The sequence below is a fragment of the Podarcis liolepis genome, assembly GCF_965112155.1.
Source record: "Podarcis liolepis genome assembly, chromosome: 3".
NCBI classification, from domain to species: Eukaryota; Metazoa; Chordata; class Lepidosauria; order Squamata; family Lacertidae; genus Podarcis; species Podarcis liolepis.
Genome location: NC_139557.1, coordinates 115,927,632 through 115,936,517, shown reverse-complemented (window position 1 = coordinate 115,936,517; position 8,886 = coordinate 115,927,632).

Below are 8,886 nucleotides of genomic sequence, written 5' to 3'. Positions count from 1 at the left end.
TAGATCAAATGCACACACACACACACACACACACACACACACACACACACACACACACACCTCCCTCCCTGAGGAGTGAAAGGCCTTAAAGGAAAATTCTTTGGTCTGGAGCCTAGCACTCCATTTCTTGGTTAATTCCCCCAGGCTTGTTGCCTGCATTGATGAGCCCTTATTGGGATGCATAGGATCCCTAGCATGGAAAGTGACAGTTTTTTGGGTGTTGCAAGCTATTGCCTGTGGAGATCTCTGTTTTGAATCTAAGCCACAAGCTGTTTTCTGTGCTGCTGATCTGACTGACACTGTTGTCCCATCATTCTCTGGCTGCTGCTCAGAGGGTCATGACACCGATTTACTTTCACAACTCAATCCACAGAACTCTGGGAATGATATTTTTGAAGAAGATGCTCAGACTTCTCCACTAGCGCCCACACAGCGGAACTTCATAGGCTTGTCATACATTAGGAAAATTCCTGACATGTCCTGGTTTTGGGGTGTAAAAATCGTGTCGGGGGGAATCTTGCTGAATTGCGGGTGTCAGGAATTTTACTTTTTGAAATATGGCAACCTAGAACTTCAGTTCTCAGTGCTCTGTAGGGAAAGGGAAAGTGTGATTAATCTCAGCCCTGGGGTGTCATTCTGAAGGGGCTTATGGGTGAAAATGGTCTCAATGCCCCCCATGTCATGTCATGATGCAGCATCATTCCAAAGGCATTCTGTGGGGAGAAAACAGCACACAGCAGCCATCACAATGTGTTTCACTGGTGCTAGTACTCTACAGTATGCCGCTGAATAGCAATTGCTGGCAATCACAAGTGCGGAGAAAGCAGTCATGCGCAGATCCTGTTTGAGGACTTCTCAGGAGGCAACTGCTTGGACACTATGAGAACAAGATCATGGACTAGCTGGGCCTTTGGCCTGATCCAGCAGGGCTCTTATGTCTATAATGGGTATTCAGAGATATACTGCCTCTGAACCTAAAGATTCTACTTAGCTATGATAGCTGCCTTACAGGAACATAACAATAGCCCTTGTGAATCAGACCAAAGGTCCATGCTGTTAGCCAATAGTGGCTAACAAGACTTCTAGAAAGATGGCTAGTCACAATGGCTATGTTCTCTATTGTCTGAGGCAATATGCCTATGATTACCATTCACTGGAAGTTGCAAGTGTGGAGGATGCTGTTGCACTCAGATCCTGCATGCTGGCTTCCCAAGAGGCATCTGGTTGGCCACTGTGAGAAAACAGGATACCAAACTAGATGGGCCTACAGCCGGATTTAGGGCTCATTTTGCATTTTTATGCAAATCAATGAACCGCTGCTGCTGCTGCTGCTGCTGTAGGGAAAGGCAAGGCCCAACATTTGGGGAAATTTATTTGGGGTTCCCCCTCCCCAGCAATGGAGTGTTGACTTGTGGGGGAGGGGGGAGATTTTGCCTCAGCAGTACTTCTTGACAAGTTTGATGGTACCTGCAGTACAGAATTTAGATCTCAAGATGGCACCAGCTGCCTGCTGAAATTAGGCTTGGCAGCAGTTATACATATTAAACAAAAGGTTTTCACAGTTTGCTGCTTTCATGTGGCGAGAGACTTTTGTGTCTATTGAGATGTTGTTTGCCATAGTTGTGTGGCTTGCTGTCCATGCAGAGCAGGAGAATAATCTAGATATACATAAACAAAGCTACACAAAAAATGAAGAAGTCTTCACTTAACTGGAAAGGCTTTCCTATAAATTCCTTTGTAGCATAAGAAGAGCCCTGCTAGATCAAGCCAATGTCACATCTCCTCAAGCATCCTGTTTTCAGTGACCCACCAAATGCCTCCTAGGAAGCCCTCAAGCAGAGCCTGAGCACACCTACCCTTCCCCACTTGTGATAGTTCGCATTCAGAGGCATACTACCTCTGACTGTGGAGGTAGAGCATAAGGCATCTTTTTAACAAATTGAAAGTCACATAAAATGGTGTTTAACATGTTATCTAAAAAGAGTGATCCAAATCCTCTTTTTTGCTCAAAAAAATTCCTTTATTGAACAACAACAGCAAAATGATTGCAGAATTTTTTAAGATCAACACCAAAGCAATGGCAAAAAGGAATGGGAATAATCTTGGTAGCTGAAGTTTGATGGTGTATTCTCCTTATTTCTTTATATAGCATCATCATTTTAAATGGTGCTTTGCAAAGCAACCTAAGCAGAAAATACAAGCTCCTTTCCAGGAAAGTTATACTCTAAGTTTTGACATCAGTGGAGGCAACAGAAAGAGAAGGCAGAGCAGCTAACAGAGGGAAATGTGCCAATGCAGTTTCATGTACTTACCTGTGGCTTCAGCAGAGCTTCGGGAATAAAGGGATTGGGAACTTGTGTTGGGGAAGTTTATTATTATGTTATCTATTTTGGGTCTTTATGCTGTAAATGGCCCTGTGATCTTTGGATGAAGGGCAGTATAATAATAATAATAATAATAATAATAATAATAATAATAATAATAATACAGTCCTAAGCACCCTTACTAAAGATTAAGTTCCATTGGACACACAGCAGGGCATAAAGATAAAGGTAAAGGTAAAGGGACCCCTGACTATTAGGTCCAGTCGTGGCCGAGTCTGGGTTTGCAGTGCTCATCTCACTTTACTGGCCGAGGGAGCTGGTGTACAGCTTCTGGGTCATGTGGCCAGCATGACTAAGCCGCTTCTGGCGACCAGAGCAGCGCACGGAAACGCCGTTTACCTTCCCGCCGGAGCGATACCTATTTATCTACTTGCACTTTGATGTGCTTTCAAACTGCTAGGTTGGCAGGAGCAGGGACCGAGCAACGGGAGCTCACCCCATTGCGGGGATTCGAACCGCCGACTTCTGATCAGCAAGTCCTTTGCTCTGTGGTTTAACCCACAGCACCACCCGCGTCATCAGCAGGGCATACTTGTGTGTAAATAAGCATAAAACTGTGCAGTATTTGAATATTTTCATGTCCAGGGGTTGAATCACAAGCCAAGAGTCAAGAAAATGAAATTATAGGATACTAATCTAGAGTTAGGGACGCAGGTGGCGCTGTGGGTAAAACCTCAGCGCCTAGGACTTGCCGATCGCATGGTCGGCGGTTCGAATCCCCACGGCGGGGTGCGTTCCTGTCGTTCGGTCCCAGCGCCTGCCAACCTAGCAGTTCGAAAGCACCCCCGGGTGCAAGTAGATAAATAGGGACCGCTTACCAGCGGGAAGGTAAACGGCGTTCCGTGTGCTGCGCTGGCTCGCCAGATGCAGCTTGTCACGCTGGCCACGTGACCCGGAAGTGTCTGCGGACAGCGCTGGCTCCCGGCCTATAGAGTGAGATGAGCGCACAACCCTAGAGTCTGGCAAGACTGGCCCCTACGGGCAGGGGTACCTTTACCTTTACCTTAATCTAGAGTTGCCCTTGAATGATGTCACCCAGATCAAACTTTAAAGCAAATTTGTAGTGTTCCTGTTCAAGGGGAATTCAGGGTGTGTGTGTGTGTGTGTTTTAGTAAGACAGCCACAATTTCTCTGGGTAGTTTCACACATTTACAAGGGTTATCTTTATCTCACAACTTCCTCTAGGTAGTTCAAGGTGATATATAGTACATGTACCCCTGTTATCCTCACAACAACCCTCTGATGAAGTAGTTTTAAAGGGAGATGGGAAAAGTTTCTCTCAATATTTTATTCTGTTGCTCTTAAATATTATCTACACATAGTACATTCCTGCACTCTGCTAGGATGGTTAAAAACAGCCCAAAAATTGCAGTAGCTTGCAAAGTCTAAAACAGACAGGTCAAGAGGCCGCTTCCTGCCTAATCAGCTACTTGAAACTGCTGATGCTAGCTACAGGTCAGAAGGTCGCTTCTTGCCCAGCCAGAAACTGCTGTTAACCGATAAACCACTAGCAAGAAGTTTCCTGTTTTACTTCTGCTTAGTAATGCAAGAAGAAAACCACTAACAAGATGTTTCCTGCTTTACTTCTGCTTTTAAGTAATGCAAGATAGGAAGAGATACGAAGGGAAATGCTTTGCTAGCAAAAGAAGACACGTGCACAAGGAGGTGGGAGGGAGTGCTGGCTTAGCAGAAAGACAGAAATGATTTAGCAAGCAATATTTGCTAGTCGATTGGGGAAGTACGGCGGGTATAAGAAAGACTGTTGAAGTGACTTGCTTTACAGCCAGAATATTTTTAGGAATTATCCAGTTGGCTGTCTCTGAGTACAGACCTTGACTCTGTGCTCAGATCTCTCAATAAACTCTTTTTCTCCAAAGAAGATTTCCTGGTACTTTTGTTCCCTCCGAGGTCCAAAGGGATGGCGTGGCTAATGGATCCCTAGGTAAATAAGGCTTCATCTCTCTGGGGGCTCGTCCGGGATCAGCCCCCTTCCCAAATACGGACCGGAGGGCCAGGCTCAACCAAGGTGAACAGCTCCGATCGGCGTTCGCATTTCCGGTGCACACCCTGCCAGTTTGTAGGGGGAGATTGCCACACCGTCCTGGAGCAGAGACATCTGGTTGAGGGAGAATAAGAAGACAGAACGGCGCCGAGGGGACAGGTCCGCAGCGGAAAAGGTAAGCCCGAGGGAAAGGGCTAGGGGCCCGAGGGAAAGGGCTAGGGGCCCGAGGGAAAGGGCTAGGGGCCCGAGGGGCCAGAGGTCTGATCAGCCTCACCTGGTAGTTGGCAGTAAGAATGCCACCAGGAAAGGAATTGGTAAAGGTTTGGGAAAGGGAATGGGGCAGAGGGAATTGAGTGTTTTGTTGATATGTTGTGTGTCAGATACTCTAGTGGATGAATTGTTGAATGAGGGCTAAGGCTTAGTGTCCCCTTGGCCGAGCGATTGTAGGATTGTGCATTTTCTGACAAACTGTAGCATGTGGAGTGTGAAAGAATTTTGAAACCCAGTTAGGAGCGGTTGTATCTGAAAAAATAGGATTTGGAGCAAGCCAATGTATTCCTCTGGAATGCTTTTTAAATAACTGGAAAACAGCCACGAAGAGTGATGATTTGGGGATTCAAATTGAAAAACGGAGACTCAAAACTTTATGTGAGGTGGACTTGCCAACCCAGGGAACTGCGTGGCTTTGATTTGCAATTAATCAACCCCCTGTGGCAAATCAACCCCCTGTGGCAAAATATATTAAATGTCCACCCAGACCAGATCCCCTATATCTCTACATGGAAGACCAATGTAAAAAAAAGAATCTACCATGGCTAAAGTCTTGCTGTGACAGCAACACACAGAACAGGATTTATACAGTGAAACCTCTGGTGTTAGAAGACCCAGAAGATGAGGAGGGGGAGTGATTAAGCCACCACCTTACACTCCACCAACAGCCCCCTCCAACCCCCCCCCCAGGCCAAAATCAAAAAGCACAGGGAGGTGCTGGTGTAGGGGGAGGAGGACCTGCGAAGGAAGATAGTGAGACGGAAGAAGAGGAAGATGAGGAAGATAACGAAGAGTTTAGGAAAACACTAGATGATATGAATCAAGGAAAGAAAATGTGGACAGAAAGACAGAAAAAGAGACTAAAGGAGTTTGTAAAGCCATTTGAGGGAAAAAGTTGGATGTGAGCCCCTTGTGAGTTGAGGCAGCAGAATGCTGCACCCCTGAAAAGAGGAAGAGATGGCAGGGGACAGGCGGCGAAGAGAGTTATGTCTCACAGACAGTATGAGAAAACCAGGAAGGATCAGGCAGCTGGAGAAATGCCCCTTCAGAGGGTTTATGATCCACCAGCCCCTGTCCCAGTTGGACAAACGAAGGCACCACGGTCCAGCATATACCCTTTTCAAGTGCAGATGTTTGTAATTGAAGAAATCAGAACCCCTCTTTTGAGGAGAATCCAGCAAAGATTATAAAATTGTTTGAAGGGATTTTTTTTAAAAACCTATAATCCCACTTATGATGATGAACAATATCCCCTGGACTCACTACTAACTACAGAAGCATTGCTTGGCCCCTGCATGAGTCAACTAGGGGAATAGAGAAGGATCCTTTTATATGGGGCAGGGAACAGCAGCAGGCTTTTCAGGATCTCAAAATGACAAGCCCCAGTGCTTAGCATCCAAACCCCAAGAAGCCTTTTACCCTGTTCACAGATGAAGACCAGGGGGGTAGCCAAGGGAGTCTCATGCCAGAAACTGAAAAATTGGCAGCAACCTGTCGCATACTTGTCAGAGAAGCTAACCCCAACAGAACAGAGATTGCCCCCCCCTGTATGAGAGTGATTGTGGCAGTGGCCACTCTACTCACAAAGGCAGATAAATTCACGTTTGGACAGGACACTAGCTGTGTAACTCCAAGAGGAAGTGCCAGATGCTGTTATTATATTCACGCCTGAAGTTTCAGGTTGCCACAGCCCTTAACCTAGCTACCTTATTACAGGTAGCTGAAGGTGAACAAGGGAGCTGCCCACTCAGTCTTGCCTGGGCCTGTAACAAAACCCACAAACCAAGTGGTTAATATAATTAGAGCCACAGGTAAATCACAAAAGGCCCCGTTTTTGCAGTCTGTTACCTGCTGCCTAGACAAATTTTTGTATATACCAGAGTGTCCCATTCTTTATTGGGCCGAGACTTGTTAACAAAATTGCAAGCCCAGATTTCCTTCCAACCAATGGGGGAAGTAATGATGACAACTGGACCAGCAGGAGAGTTTTCTTTAGAAATGCCCCTGTGAGACCATTGATGCTTGATGATGGTAAAAGAAGAGGAGGGAATCCTCCCTGTTAGCCTGCTTCATGATGTTGACCCTGGACTATGGGCGGAGGATAAAAAAAACCAATACCCCATCCCACGACAGGCAGCTGAAAGAGTGTGGGTGCATTTGAAGCGATTGCTTCAACATGGAATCTTGAAACAATGCCAATCACAGTGAAACACCCCACTGTTGCCAGTGAAGAAGGAAGATGGTGGGTACTGCATATAGGCCCCAAAGTTCTGGAAAATAGGAAAGGAAGAACAGGACTTTGAAAAACCATTGACCCAAGAAACAGGGTCTAATTGGGAGTTCATGTTGCCCTTGGCTTTGCTTAGAGTTTATAGCCTCCCATTGAAACGTATTCACTTGTCATCCTTTTGAAGTGATGTTTGGGAGACCGGTTCCTTATGTGTGCATGCTTTCACCTATCCCTGCTCAAGATGTGGAATTGAACAATTATGTACAGTCTCTCTTTCGAGATTCTCTCTCTCAACCCAGGCCCGAACTCCTTGCGTGACCAGTTTGAGCCAAGTGACGAGGTGTGGATAAGACTGGTCCCAGGCACCACTGCAACCGTGCTGGAAGGGCCCATCTGCTCTCCACACCCACAGCTGTGAAGGTCGCTGGCACCACCCCTGGGTCCACCACATTCAAGGAGGAAAGCTGCTTCAGATTGGACTGTGTCTCAGCATCCTGAAGATCCCCTCCAGTGACGACTGCCTTGCTGATATCACTCCAGAGGCTGATATCTCTACGCACGGTGAAGAATTGGATGGGAGGGGCGCCCACAGGCAGCGCCCCCAACGTAGACATTTGTTCTCCAGCCAATTTAGAGGCACCACTAGGACTTTTGATATTGGTACCAGAACTCACTCCAGATGATGTGGAACCACGTTACACCCTTGATGAACAGCAGTGGACCAGCCAAGAAGGAGCAACGCTCCAGGAAGGACCAGACAGCCGTGTTTTTGTACCCCAACATCTGGCCAGCACAATTGTAAAGAATTACCACGCGTCCACCCATTTGGGAGGCCCAGTTGCTAAAGCACACCTTGGGAGAATATTCTACCTCAACTAACTGCTGCTATATCCCAAAATGTGCCCTGTGCGCCAACCAAGAGACTGAGAACTATCACCCTTTGAACTTCTATATGGCAGGCCAACCCCTTTCGTCCGAGACATCCCCGCCAGTTTGGGGCAGATGGGAGATCACATCACCCAAGAACAAGTGCAATCCCTGTGTTTGTTGTGTGTGTTTGCTTCCTTTCCAGGTATTCCCTCGAGCGTACACCTGCAGTCCCTGGCAGTCTCGCTGAGCCGGTTCACCAGTTCCTCTGAGTGACAGCGTCTGGCGACCCCCTCATCCCCAACTGCAGTGAAAGTAGTCGAGGTGATCCCCTGGGTACATCACACGCATCTAAAGAAAGGTGTCTGGACTTGCAAAAGAAATCCTGCTGACCCTCTGAAGTTGATCATCACCTTGTGTCTGACGCTACCAGGAAAAAGCGTTGGACCACGGGCAACGCGATCCTGCGACTAATCATCACAAGGACAGTTACAAAGACTTTCTCTTTTCTCTCTTATTTTCTTTATTGACTTGCTCTATGTCTTATTGCCCTGACCCTACCGAACCTTACCGCCCTTATTGGCCTGCTGACCTCTGCTACGACTGGTTCGTCTTGCCGGTGGTAAGAGATGGCGTGCTCCTTGGCTATTGGAAACTGGGGTCTGATGAGATTACCGTATTGAGACACCCCACTGTCCCGTTGTGGCTCCTCTCCCACACCACTGACCAGCACGCATGGACAGTGCTCTTACGGGAAGCTGCAGAGACGTTCGAAATCTATCTAGTTCTGTACCGCTCTTGCTGTTGTGGGAGGGTAGTCAACTGTTATCCGGAAGGTAGAGCACTGTACCAACCTCATTTGATAGAACAGGTCCTACTCTTAACCCAGGTCATAGATGGGACAGAACCTATCTTAATGCAAGTATTGCAGGGGTGGGAGCCTTAGCCAGGTGTGCATTGAAATTGCTAAACAAGTGCCAGTAAGAATTGCCACCCCAGGATTTCAGCTTCCATATGCTCTGGTCACTAGGGAGGCAGCACGAGAGTTCAATCCACCCAACAGGGTTAATAGAAAAATTGACCCACATAGTGGGAGCATCAGCTCACCGGTGGGCTCTCATCCTTGAGGATGA